The 12,724-nt window shown below is 45.2% G+C and overlaps 1 long non-coding RNA gene across 1 annotated transcript; it reads right to left on the bottom strand.

Annotated features, from left to right (window-relative positions):
• Nucleotides 1-10,074: 10,074 nt before the first annotated feature.
• On the bottom strand, nucleotides 10,075-12,435 carry LOC138955183 (uncharacterized). Its single transcript, XR_011452134.1, has 3 exons — nucleotides 11,416-12,435; nucleotides 10,788-10,901; nucleotides 10,075-10,367 (listed from the first exon to the last, which is right to left on the bottom strand). It is a non-coding gene; the product is annotated as an uncharacterized lncRNA (long non-coding RNA).
• Between the last annotated feature and the right edge of the window lie 289 nt (nucleotides 12,436-12,724).

Raw genomic sequence — 12,724 nt, 5'->3', positions numbered from 1 at the left:
CACAGACTTGTCCAGGCTTTTACATGGAGATTAGCACCATTTCCCTCCGGTACACATGCACCAAGAATCAGCAGTCCGGCAGCTTCATATGCAGACTGAGAATTAATTGTTGAATTAAATTCACATATTGATCTAGGTGTCACTTACAACTTTTTCTCCTTCTTTGTTCATGGGTTGAAACTCCCACGTTCACTCATGTTTTTGCACGAGTGGATTTTTACGTGTATCAATCAATATGAGGCTTATATCGCGCGTATTTATTTTTTATTTTATTTTTTATTTTTATGCAATCTATATCGCGCACATATTCAAGGCGCAGGGATTTATTTATGCCGTGTGAGATGGAATTGTTTTACACAATACATCACGCATCCACATCGGCCAGCAGATCGCAGCCATTTCGGCGCATATCCTACTTTTCACGGCCTATTATTCCAAGTCACACGGGTATTTTGGTGGACATTTTTATCTATCAATTTTGCCAGGAAAGACCCCTTTGTCAATCGTGGGATCTTTAACGTGCACACCCCAATGTAGTGTACACGAAGGGACCTCGGTTTTTCGTCTCATCCGAAAGACTAGCACTTGAACCCACCACCTAGGTTAGGAAAGGGGGGAGAAAATTGCTAACGCCCCGACCCAGGGTCGAACTCGCAACCTCTCGCTTCCGAGTGCAAGTGCGTTACCACTCGGCCACCCAGTCCATGACCGTTTTTACCCCGCCATTCGGGCAGCATACGCCGGTTTTGGGGGGAGTCACTCATTAGGGGCTCCGCTCACATATGTAACTTAGGCAGGACCGACGACGCACTGCAGATTATCCCAGCCCGCTACACGTTGCATGAAAGGAAAACAGGCCAAGTACTCGTCATAATCCCTATCGCGGCATAAATAATAGGCAGTGCGTCGTCTGTGCCGCTGAAACTGCGCAGGTACATTCTGCTTATTCACAAAATTCATCAAGAAAATAAACTCTGCACCGAAAGCAACGTTGCTGTTGATTGTTTGTATGTGCTCAAGTAGAGGAAAGGTTTCATCCCGTGTCAACATTTATCTGCGGCGGTGAACATGGTCGCTTACACCGATCTCCCAGGTCAATTTATGTGCAGACCTGCAAGTGACTTAACCCCCTTCGTATGTACACGCAAGCACAAGACCAAGTGCGCACGGAAAAGATCCTGTAATCCATGTCAGAGCCGTTCGGTGGGTTATAGAAACACGAAAATACCCAGCATGCTTCCCCCGAAAGCGGCGTATGGCTGCCTAAATGGCGGGGTAAAAACGGTCATACACGTAAAAATCCACTTGTGCTAAAAACATGAGTGAACGTGGCAGTCTATAAGCCCATGAACAAAGAAGAAGAAGAAGATCGCTTACACCAGTAGGAATATTGTATCTTTTAATCACTGATGCCGATAACCGTTGAACACGGCTGGAGCTTTTCAGAATGTGATGCTGAATTTACCACGTCTGCGACATCTGTGCCGATGTGTTTTTATTTTCATTTAAAGATTGTATTTATTTGTTAATATTCCGACATCAGTTCGCAAGCTGTCGGGGCTGGTGTTGTAATGTGATACTGTATTAGCTGAAATCCTATACCAACATGGGGAATGGAGTGCTGTTTCCGCTGTTCACCAAGCTGACTGTGAAAATTCACTCAAAAAGTTTGACTGATTTAGATTGACCTTGGTTTTGTTTGTGTTAGATTTTCCGTCCTGTGCTAGAGCAATCGAGTATTGCGATGGCACACACACACACACACACACACACACACACACACACACACACACACACACACACACACACACACACACACACACACACACACACACACGTACCCACCCCCCCCACGTGGTCACACACGCACGCAAGCACACAAGCACGCACGCACGTACGCACGCTCGCACACACACACACACACACACACACACACTTACGCGCGCACACAAACACACACACACACACCACACACACACACTGCACACACACACCACACACACACACACACGCACACTGCACATACACACACACACACACACACACACACACACACACACACAGTGACACACACACACACACACACTCTCACACAAACTCACTCTCTCCATCTGAGAGGAGCTTACGCAACACAAAAAACTCGACAGCCCCCCCCCCCCGCCACTCCCCACCACTACATGCAAACGCAACTTAAGAACTGACCCAAGTGTGTGCCTTAGGTCAATACTCCCACTTGGTAACACTAACAGCTTCTTTGTTGTCGCTGAGTAATGATAAATATCGCCCCAGATCCGTTCCCGCATTGCTTGTGTTTCACTACATTGCTCTGTTGTCGCTGAGTAATGATAAATATCGCCCCAGATCCGTTCCCGCATTGCTTGTGTTTCACTACATTGCCCTGTTGTCGCTGAGTAATGATAAATATCGCCCCAGATCCGTTCCCGCATTGCTTGTGTTTCACTACATTGCTCTGTTGTCGCTGAGTAATGATAAATATCGCCCCAGATCCGTTCCCGCATTGCTTGTGTTTCACTACATTGCTCTGTTGTCGCTGAGTAATGATAAATATCGCCCCAGATCCGTTCCCGCATTGCTTGTGTTTCACTACATTGCCCTGTTGTCGCTGAGTAATGATAAATATCGCCCCAGATCCGTTCCCGCATTGCTTGTGTTTCACTACATTGCTCTGTTGTCGCTGAGTAATGATAAATATCGCCCCAGATCCGTTCCCGCATTGCTTGTGTTTCACTACATTGCTCTGTTGTAAGTTAATAGACGAAATCTGAAAATAACTGTCGAGTTTGTATGGGTTGTGATGGAGTGAATACCCCTGCTTTTTCTCGGACAAATAACTTCACACGAGCTCCTATCACAACCCTCGCTAGTGATAATTGATATGCCTCTTCCAATGTAAATAAATATTTAACAGGCATGGGAATTGTCCGCATTTTTTTTTTGTTCCGCCGAAAAAGCAAAAGTGTCCGCCGAAAAAATAAAGGGGGGAGGCACACAAAAAAAGCACCGGTTACTTTTGGCTTTGCGCAAAAGCCCGCGAAAACTTTCCGTACTTTGTTCACGCACTGCTACCGCCCGCCTCAGTTACTTGAACTTTTATGTTTGAAAGTAAACCAGATTGCATAGATTGTGTTACAAGTTACATTTTCCTGTTTGTCTCAACAGATAATTTTTTTAACAAATTTAAACCATATATATGTATATTTTTTTTCTTCTTAGAAAAGCAAACATTGGTACTAAAAACTCTGATTCTAAAAACAGAAATTCATGGCAAACTTGGAGCTCAGATGACACCAGATTGCACCCTCTGGGTTCTTTGGAGAATTTTTTTCCGGGGGGGCTTGCCCCCGGACCCCCCTAGTAAGGCTAGGTGCTTCGCGCCTTCGACTTGACGCTTCGCGTCTTCAGTTATAAATTTTCAGCCTTTTTTACAATTTTCAATTCCCATGCCTGAATGTTTGTCCGAGTAAAAAGCAAAGCGGCATTCACTCCATTTGCACTAAGTCAAATGAGTGCTGCAACGATATTCTTTAACACGTGGCTGTTAAACTTCTGTTTGCCCTTTCACTGTCGTTTTCTGCTGTTAAATACAATCGTATCAGTGTACCTGATCTAGCTCTGTGCAACGTCAGTGTTATTGATAATTGTCCCGCATTTCTGCAGAGTCAGTGCACGCTCTATTACTATTGCAAAGTTATATCATGAGGATTGACAGACCTCGACAAAGTCTGCTTATGCTTCGAAACAGCAGGCAGGAAATCAGAAGAATGTACGGATTGCTCGATCAGTTTATCAGTTTTTTTAAAGTAAATTGGACCCCCCCCCACCCCCCTTTTAAGACCTCCAAAGACTCTGAGTCTTATAATGGGGGTAAATTTACAAACGTTATGAACAGAAAATGTGACAAATCAAGGCCATACAAGGGGGTAGTCATACATTGGGGAGCCTTAAACGGGGGGTTCCATTGCACCTTACAAATCATGAACTGTCAATGTAGACGAATGAGCGATACTGTTTGCGAGCCCTTTCACCCCCCCCCCCCCCTATCTTTAAACCAGGTGTGTGTTACCTCGGTAAAACGTTGTTGGTTCGTTTCATAATCTTTCGTGTATTACCTATATCTACTGGCTTTTACTTTGGGCTGGTAAAGAAGACTCGACAGGGCTCCCCAAAGTTCGCGTCCCTGCGTCCTATACGCACTAGAATCCGAAAACACGTACTAGCAATGTATAGAGGGGGTCCCGGGACGCACTTAACTTTAAAAGAGCGGGTCCTGGGACGCACTAAATTTCCTTTATCGTGCGTCCCGTAGCTAATTTTTCAGAAATCAATCGTCAGCTATAGTTCACAGCTCAGTATGCCTGACCACAATGTTTTATAAGTACGCAGGACTTTTCGGTTTTTGGACCCTTAAAACCCTCTAAAATTCTGCAGCGGGGGTCCATGGACCCTCTAGAATTCTGCAGTGGGGGTCCATGGACCCTCTAGAATTCTGCAGCGGGGGTCCATGGACCCTCTAAAAGTTGAAAGTGGGGGTCCCGGGACCCTCCAGGAGGGGTGTCCGTGGGGAGCCCTGCTCGAGGTCCGGGAAACACTGTACCCTCAGTGAAGATTATCCCGGACTCATGCAAAAGTGGGTGAAAGTGGGTGAAAGTGGGCGAAACCTAAACGGGTGAGAACAAACCGCGGGGTCTGATTCGTTGAAATCACAACAAATCTCAATTTCAACGAATCCAACACCGCGGCTGACTCCCTATACCGGTTGGTAACTTTCTCGGGCACCTCGGCCCTGCTTACCCGCAATGGGGTTTTAACTGATTGTTCCCGACCCTGTTATTGCCAGTAGCACCACAGGCCTTTAAACAGGCAATACAGGATCTGCGGAAATAATAATACTGAGGGGGTAATAGAGGATTTGCGTTGACCCGTATTGAGTGTGAGGGGTTTATGAAGTGAATGATGATTTACGACATTGACTGTTGATTTGGGATTGATAACACGGGGGTGTTGCCTGGCTATGATGGCGTTGCTGTTGGTGGAGGATCTTCTCTCTCTCTTTCTCTCGTTCGCTTTTTGAGACTAGGATGGTGGTGGTGGTGGTGGTGGTGGTGGTGGTGGTGTGTGTGTGTGTGTGTGTGTGTGTGTGTGTGTGTTTCTGTGTGTGTGTATATGTGTGTGTGTGTGTGTTTGTGTGTGTGTATGTGTGTGTGTGTGTTTGTGTGTGTATGTGTGTGTGTGTGTGTGTGTTTGTGTGTGTGAGTGTGTGTGTGTGTGTGTGTGTGTGTGTGTGTGTGTGTGTGTTGTATCAATTAATTACCTCGTCAGATATGTTTTCGTTCTATATAAGTCGGGGGGGGGGGGGGGGGGGGGGGGTCGCCGAGGTTGCACAAGAGTGCACACTGCACTTTCAACAACACTGCATCGGCAGCCCGCAACGTAAGGCCAAAAAAAATAATAGGTGTGGTTACGGTAACATGGCCAAAAAAAATAGGGTATGAAGGTAGGCAATCACTTTTTTGTTTTTTAACTTTTTTTTCTAATGTGTACAAATTAAACCTACTTGACAGAGAAATAAGTGTGCGACTCGGGCGCTTTCGCTTTCATTGTGTTGTCTGGACTCGTTTACTTGTTTTTTGTGTGTATTTTTTTGACAAATGTAATAAAAAGTTATAGGGTCGGCCCCAAAAAATAGGGTAGGTCGGGTTACCGTAACCACACCTATTTTTTTTTTAGGCCTAATGAACAGAATTTGTGCACCCAGACTCACCATCCTTCCCCCTTCCCACTCAAACATGTGACCCGCGACTTTTCCAATTAGCAGATGATCAATAAGACATAATATGTGCCAGTGTTTGTGGCTCAGGGCAGGGATCGACCGGAGTAGGAACATTGGTTTGATCGGAACCTCCCTTCTTCTCGCTGTACTCAGTGGGGTGCATTGCTAGCCGACACCACAGAATACATATAGAACAGAAGCGGCATTCACGTCTTCGGGATGTTCCGTGATTTTCCGGAAAACCTCGGGCCGCCATTTTCTTATGTTTGCACGGAGGCTCCAGAGAGAAGTGTCCGAGAGGACGGTATTGTTGTGTAATTAACTGCAGCAACAATAGTCAAACCAGCATAGCTGCGCGAACAGGAGAGCGTGTACGATTTTTACATTTAGTCAAGTTTTGACTAAATGTTTTAACATAGAGGGGGAATCGAGACGAGGGTCATGGTGTATGTGTGTATGTGTGTGTGTGTGTGTGCGTGTGTGTGTGTAGAGCGATTCAGAGTAAACTACTGGACCGATCTTTATGAAATTTGACATGAGAGTTCCTGGGTATGATATCCCCGGACGTTTTTTTCATTTTTTTGATAAATGTCTTTGATGACGTCATATCCGGCTTTTTGTAAAAGTTGAGGCGGCACTGTCACACCCTCATTTTTCAATCAAATTGATTGAAATTTTGGCCAAGCAATCTTCGACGAAGGCCGGACTTCGGTATTGCATTTCAGCTTGGTGGCTTAAAAATTAATGAAACATGCTACAGTGATCGCCCGCCATGAGCTGGAAAAGAAAACCACAACAGAAAAGTTGCTGTCCAATCTTCCACCAGGGCCAGCAGCTTTGATGAAGATTTTGTTGAAAAAGACAAAGAAAATTATTGGACAAACGAGAAAGAAGCACTCGAGCTTTGTCTAGCAGTTTATTTCGGAAGTACTTCAGCCTACGCTGTTCTTTGATCACCAGGATTTCTTCTCCCTCACCCAAGCACCCTGAGAAGGAGATTTACAACTGTACTGACACAGGTTGGTTTGTGTCCTGGTCTATTAGAAATGGTTCAGTTGAGAACACACGCACTCCAAGAGCATGAAAAAACTTGACTAAATATAAAAAGAGTGACCCTCTCTTTGGATGGGATGACAGTGACCAAGGCCCTTTCATACAATCACAATAAAGATGAATTGGTTGGTTTCGTAAACTGTGGAGAATATCACAAAAGTGATGACATTGCTGACCAAGCGTATTATGTGTGTGTGTGTGTGTGTGTGTGTGTGTGTGTGTGTGTGTGTGTGTGTCAGTGTGGGTGTGTGTGTGTCAGTGTGTGAAAAACCTCAATGTAAAGCTTTTACAATGATGACCCCACTGTGACCCCAAAATGTGACGGGGGTCAACCAAACTAGGGTCACATCGGAACATTATCAAACCCTTCAAGTGTTTAAAGTTTCAAAGCTCTAGCTTCACAAACGCCCGAGATAACGTCAATGTTGACTTATTATGAATCGCACATGACCCCCTGTGACCCCAAAAGTTGACGAGGGTCAATCTAACTTATGTCAAGTTGGTATACGCCACGGTAGATTATCAATCCCTAGATATCTGCAAAGTATCAAAGCCCTAGATTCAAAAACATCCGAGATAACCTCAACGTTAAGTTTTTATGAAACGAACATGACCCCACTGTGACCCCAAAATTTGACGAGGGTCAACCAAACTTTGTAAGATCATCAAACTCTGACAGTGTACAAAGTTTTAGAGGTCTAGCTTGAAAAACCTCCGAGATAACCTAAACGTTAAGTTTTTGTGACACGAACATGACCCCGCTGTGACCCCAATATTTGACGAGGGGCAACCAAACTGGGGTCACTTTGTAAGATCATCAAACTCTGACAGTGTACAAAGTTTCAGAGGTCTAGCTTGAAAAACCTCCAAGATAACCTCAACGTTAAGTGTAATTATGAACTGACGAACATGACCCCGCTGTGACCCAAATACTTGACGAGGGTCAACCAAACTGGGGTCACTTTGTAAGATCATCAAACTCGGACAATGTACAAAGTTTCAGAGGTCTAGCTTGAAAAACATCCGAGATACCTAAACGTTAAATTTTGTGTAAATAACCTTTCAGTGTTGTGAGTGGCTTAGACCGAGACGGCTGCAAACACATCAACATGGCGGACGCAATGACGGGCTTGAACCAACAGTTCGCCCTTGCGAAGAGGCGTTGCCGCTTCTGTTCTATTTCTATTCTGTGGCCGACACAGTGCCCAATGTCCTGCAGGAAACGGAGACTGCTAGCGTATCGGGTCTGTTTGTGCCTCAGCGGTAGGAGGTCTGATCGGTCTGTGTGTGTGTCTGTGATGCTCTCTGTGTGATTCTGTTTCTGTGTCTGTCTGTCTGTCTGTCTCTCTGAGTTTGTGTGTGTGTGTGTGTGTGTGTGTGCGTGTGTGTGTGTGTGTGTGTGTGTTCGAGTTCACGGTGCTGTCAACACGTCTTTCGCATCGCTCCGGCAAATTAGTGAAATTATCGTTATTTTCAGCCAATAATGATCAAGTTTTAAAATGGCATGTGATATACAAGTGTACCGCGCTGCTGTTGGTCTTTTTGTGTCAGTTTTGGTGAAAATTCTGACGAGATATGCGTGTAAATCTGCAAAACGGATCCGGGGTCTGAAACTACACACAACAGCAGGCCTACTCAGCGTGGCGAGTTTACTCGCCTTTCTCCTTATGGCTGGTGTAGAGCCGAACCCCGGCCCTGGTCAGTCAAGCGTGGCTACAGAAAGAAAGGAAAGTTCACGTGCCGTCAACACAAAGGCTACTGTCACACAGGCTATGAGTGACACAGAACAGTCGAGTGTCAGTGCAGGGGTGTGTGAAACCAGGGACGATCGTTTATCTGTGGCTGTGGAAATGATGGCTGCTGCAATTAAGGAACTTCAAACCTCACAGAAATCTCTCTCCTCTCTCATTGACACAAGACTATTGGAGCTGGAGAACAAACTAACGAGTCGAGTGAGTCAAATCGCTGACCATTGTGACATTTTGCAGGCTGATGTGGATGCTATGTGTGAACAGTGTGACTCGGTCAAAAAAGATAACGCTGATCTCCGCTCTAGGTTGGAAATGGTGGAGGATAAGTGTGATACTGCTGACAACCAGAGCCGTCGAAATAACTTGTTGTTTTTTGGTATGGGCCCTGGGACTGGTGCGGAGCACTATGGCTGTGAGACAAAGGTACGTGACTTTATCAAACACGAACTGCAGATTAGTGATATGATTCTGATCGATCAAGCACGTCGGGTGGGTCACGCCATACTCGTCAGATTCCAGTCGTACAAACAGAGGGCAGAAGTATATATCATGGATATCATTTTGACATTACATATTGGACCCACCACTAACTTGGACATATTGGACATGTAGGAGATCTCTCTCTCTCTCTCTCTCTCTCTCCCTCTCTCCTTAGAGGCAAGGATCGAGGTCTCATCGACCTCGGCGTGATGCAGGGAGACAGCGAGATGGATTGAGAGCCAGTGCGTGAGTGCTAATTAATCATGTTGATAATGAACCTGACGAAGAGTGTTCGCCGTGGTATCGATTCACAATCAATATCGGGTACAGAATACTCTCTCTTTGTCTCTCTGTGTCTCTCTGTGTCTCTCTCTCTCTCATTTTGCCAGCATTTTGCCAGCATTTTGCCAGCATTTTGCAGGTTTTTAGTTCCATATAAAAAAAACTTTTTTCCATAATATTTTCCGTTAATGGCCCTTTACCTGCTGAAATTACCGGGCCAGTTGTGGCCCGGCAAAATGCCATATTTCTGTCTTTACCATTGCCAGCAAAATGCCAATAAGTTGCAGGAAATATACCAATACCACTGATTCGGATAGAATGACGGCTCTATTCATGTACTCGATCTGCACAGTCTTGTTAGCCCATAGATGGTTGTTAGAAGTCTATAAATATGCTTTGTTTTGTCATTTTTTACTGTGAATGTAATAACAATAACAAAACACAGCACATCAATGGACTTTTCAACCCATGCTGGCGGCAAGACGTGCGCAAATAAAGCAAAGGGCAATGCTGTCAAGCTGTACATTAGCAATATGCATATGCGTAATTATCAAATTCATCAGTAAAATGCAATTGAAATGCTAATCACATTAATTTTGTCGTGTAACTTATCTGGCAAGTAAAGGCAGTGGTTTTGACAGAATATCGTCATCAACGCAGTTATAGCGGGCACAACAACAATACAGTAATATATATTAAAAACAAAACAAATGTAAAGCTTCCAAACAGCAACGACTCATTACCGAAACATTACAGAAACGTACGCTTTGTTTTCAGTTGCTCACTGTTTTATTTTATTTGTACAGCGTTCTAAATTTCACACTCGAGACATGATGATCAAAGGCAGGAATGTTTCTTGTTCACTTCCCAGTAAACCTCCGTAGGATTGTCTTGATTCTGTCATTTCTCTGTTCGCATCCGCAACGTTGAGATAACGCTTCTTTTCTTTGTCCTGACGTCGTAGCCTACGGTAAGCCATTGAAACTCTCAAGTCCTCCTGCCGTTCACCTCTTGAAACATGAAAGCAAACGAGTTTTGTTGGTTTTAATTCATTATTCCATATCACACACACACACACACACACACACACACACACACACACACACACACACACACACACACACACACACACACACACACACACACACACACACACACACAACCAAACAACCAAACAACCAAGCATACACGCAGGCATGCAAGCAAACAGCACACGCACGCACGCACGCACGCGCGCGCGCTCACACACACACACGCGCACACACACACGCGCACACACACACACACACACACACACACACACACACACATACACACACAGAGGCATTCTCACAGAGAGGACGACTTCTTGTAATCTATCATATTTTCTGAACTGACTAAAATGCCAAGCAGAAGTAAGGGGTCAACAGGAATATGTATTTTGATCTAACCTGCGAAGCTTACGTTGTCTCGGACAGCTCTCTTGCGTTTCTCTCAGGAACTGAGACCCAGGCGAGCTGCATCTTATCCAGTTGGGCAGTCAGACACTTGCACAAATCTTTGTCCTGGAGTGAATAGACACATACTCAATGTCAACATTCACAAGATGCAATTGGTTTGGTTACATTACAAGTAAGCTTATGGTAAATGCCTATGGTGCTTTTCTTTTGACAGAGACAAAACAAACTCAATCACACAAAGAAAGGAAAAAGGCACACACACACACACACACACACACACACACACACACACACACACACACACACACACACACACACACAACCGCGCGCGCGGGCGCACACACACACACACACACACGCACACACGAACCGCGCACACACACACACACACACACACACACACACACACACACACACACACACACGCGCGCGCGCGCGCGCGCAGATTCTTTCTTACAGAGAGGACGACTTCTTAAAGTCTATTATATTTTGCGAACTGACTCAAACGTCCAGCAGAAGAAAGTTGAAAAAAAGACCGACAACGGAGGAAAAGAACAAGAAGATACTAGATCTAACGCCGTTGCGACGACCTGCTCACACAACTGTTTGTGAAACTCACCACGCTTGCTTCTAGCCGGAGGAGATCGGACGCGTACTGAAATCGAAGAAGGTGCTTTGGAAATTCCTTGAAGTTGAATGCAAAACAAACAAGAGGCGAAGCCTTCAAGGCTCACGTAAGAAATCGACAAACAGTAACACAAACTCAATCACTCCGTCACACATACACACACACACACACACACACACACACACACACACACACACACACACACACACACACACACACAGTAAGCATAGGTGAAACTATGCAAGAAAGCGAGACCCTGGATCTGCCAAGAAGTCTCGGCCCGCTCACAATAACAATGACCGAGACTTTCAGTAATTCCTTTGCGTGACGTCTAACCCTCTTACGTCATAATGTGACGTCTTCAAATAGTTTCTATCACACACGTCGAACACTTTTGACCGAGACTGACGTAATCCATAGACTCGGAAATGTTAAAGTTTCTACCACAGACATACACACATACATACATACATACATACATACATACATACGCACGCACAGACAGACAAAGTTTATCATCGCATAGGCTACACTTACGTGAGCCAATAACCGGACATCTGCAGAACCACCGCGGGCCGGATTTAGTTGACAATGCGTCATCATCACGAGTGACGTCAAGATATTTCGACATTTGTTTGTACATTACGTCACTCCAAGTGAGAAAGTCATACCGCTGTGCTGTCGCAGATCTTCTTGCCAGCAATTATCCAGCATTGGCCCACTGCTGGCGTGCCAGCAAAAACCCACCTATAATTGCCAGCAAATCGCCACCTATGGCCCAATGCTGGCAAACAAGCACTGGGCCACCAATGGCGTGCCAACAGTGGGCCAATTAAGGCATTTTACTGGCCGACAATATTACTGGAATGCCAGAGATGGGCCAGTGATGGCAAGCCATAACTGGGCCTTTGTTGGCAAACCATAATTGGCCCAGTGTTGGTTTTTTTATGGCCAGCTTTACCAAACTTGCCAGCAAAAAGCCAGCAGTGGCCCAGTTCTGGCATGTTTATTGGGATGGACCCTCTAGAATTCTGCAGTGGTGGTAGCAGGGTAGCAATAGACCCGATATTTAGACGAGACAAGTATAATGCCGACGAGTCGAAGACGAGTCGCATTATACTTGTTCTAGTCTAAATATCGGACCCTATTGCTACGCTGAACACACAATAGCGATTATATAGCTGTTCTGACCTTGATTTTTTGTTCCAAACTTACAAAATGACAGTTTTTGCGTCGATGCGTTGATCTCCAGGTTTTGATAGCAGACGCCGTTTCTTATGCGCATTAGTTTTGCGCAGGC

This window comes from Littorina saxatilis, unplaced genomic scaffold (genome assembly GCF_037325665.1).
Source record: "Littorina saxatilis isolate snail1 unplaced genomic scaffold, US_GU_Lsax_2.0 scaffold_2846, whole genome shotgun sequence".
In the NCBI taxonomy this organism is placed as follows: Eukaryota; Metazoa; Mollusca; class Gastropoda; order Littorinimorpha; family Littorinidae; genus Littorina; species Littorina saxatilis.
Note: the sequence above shows the minus strand (reverse complement) of the source record. Positions and strands in the feature narration are given on the sequence as shown.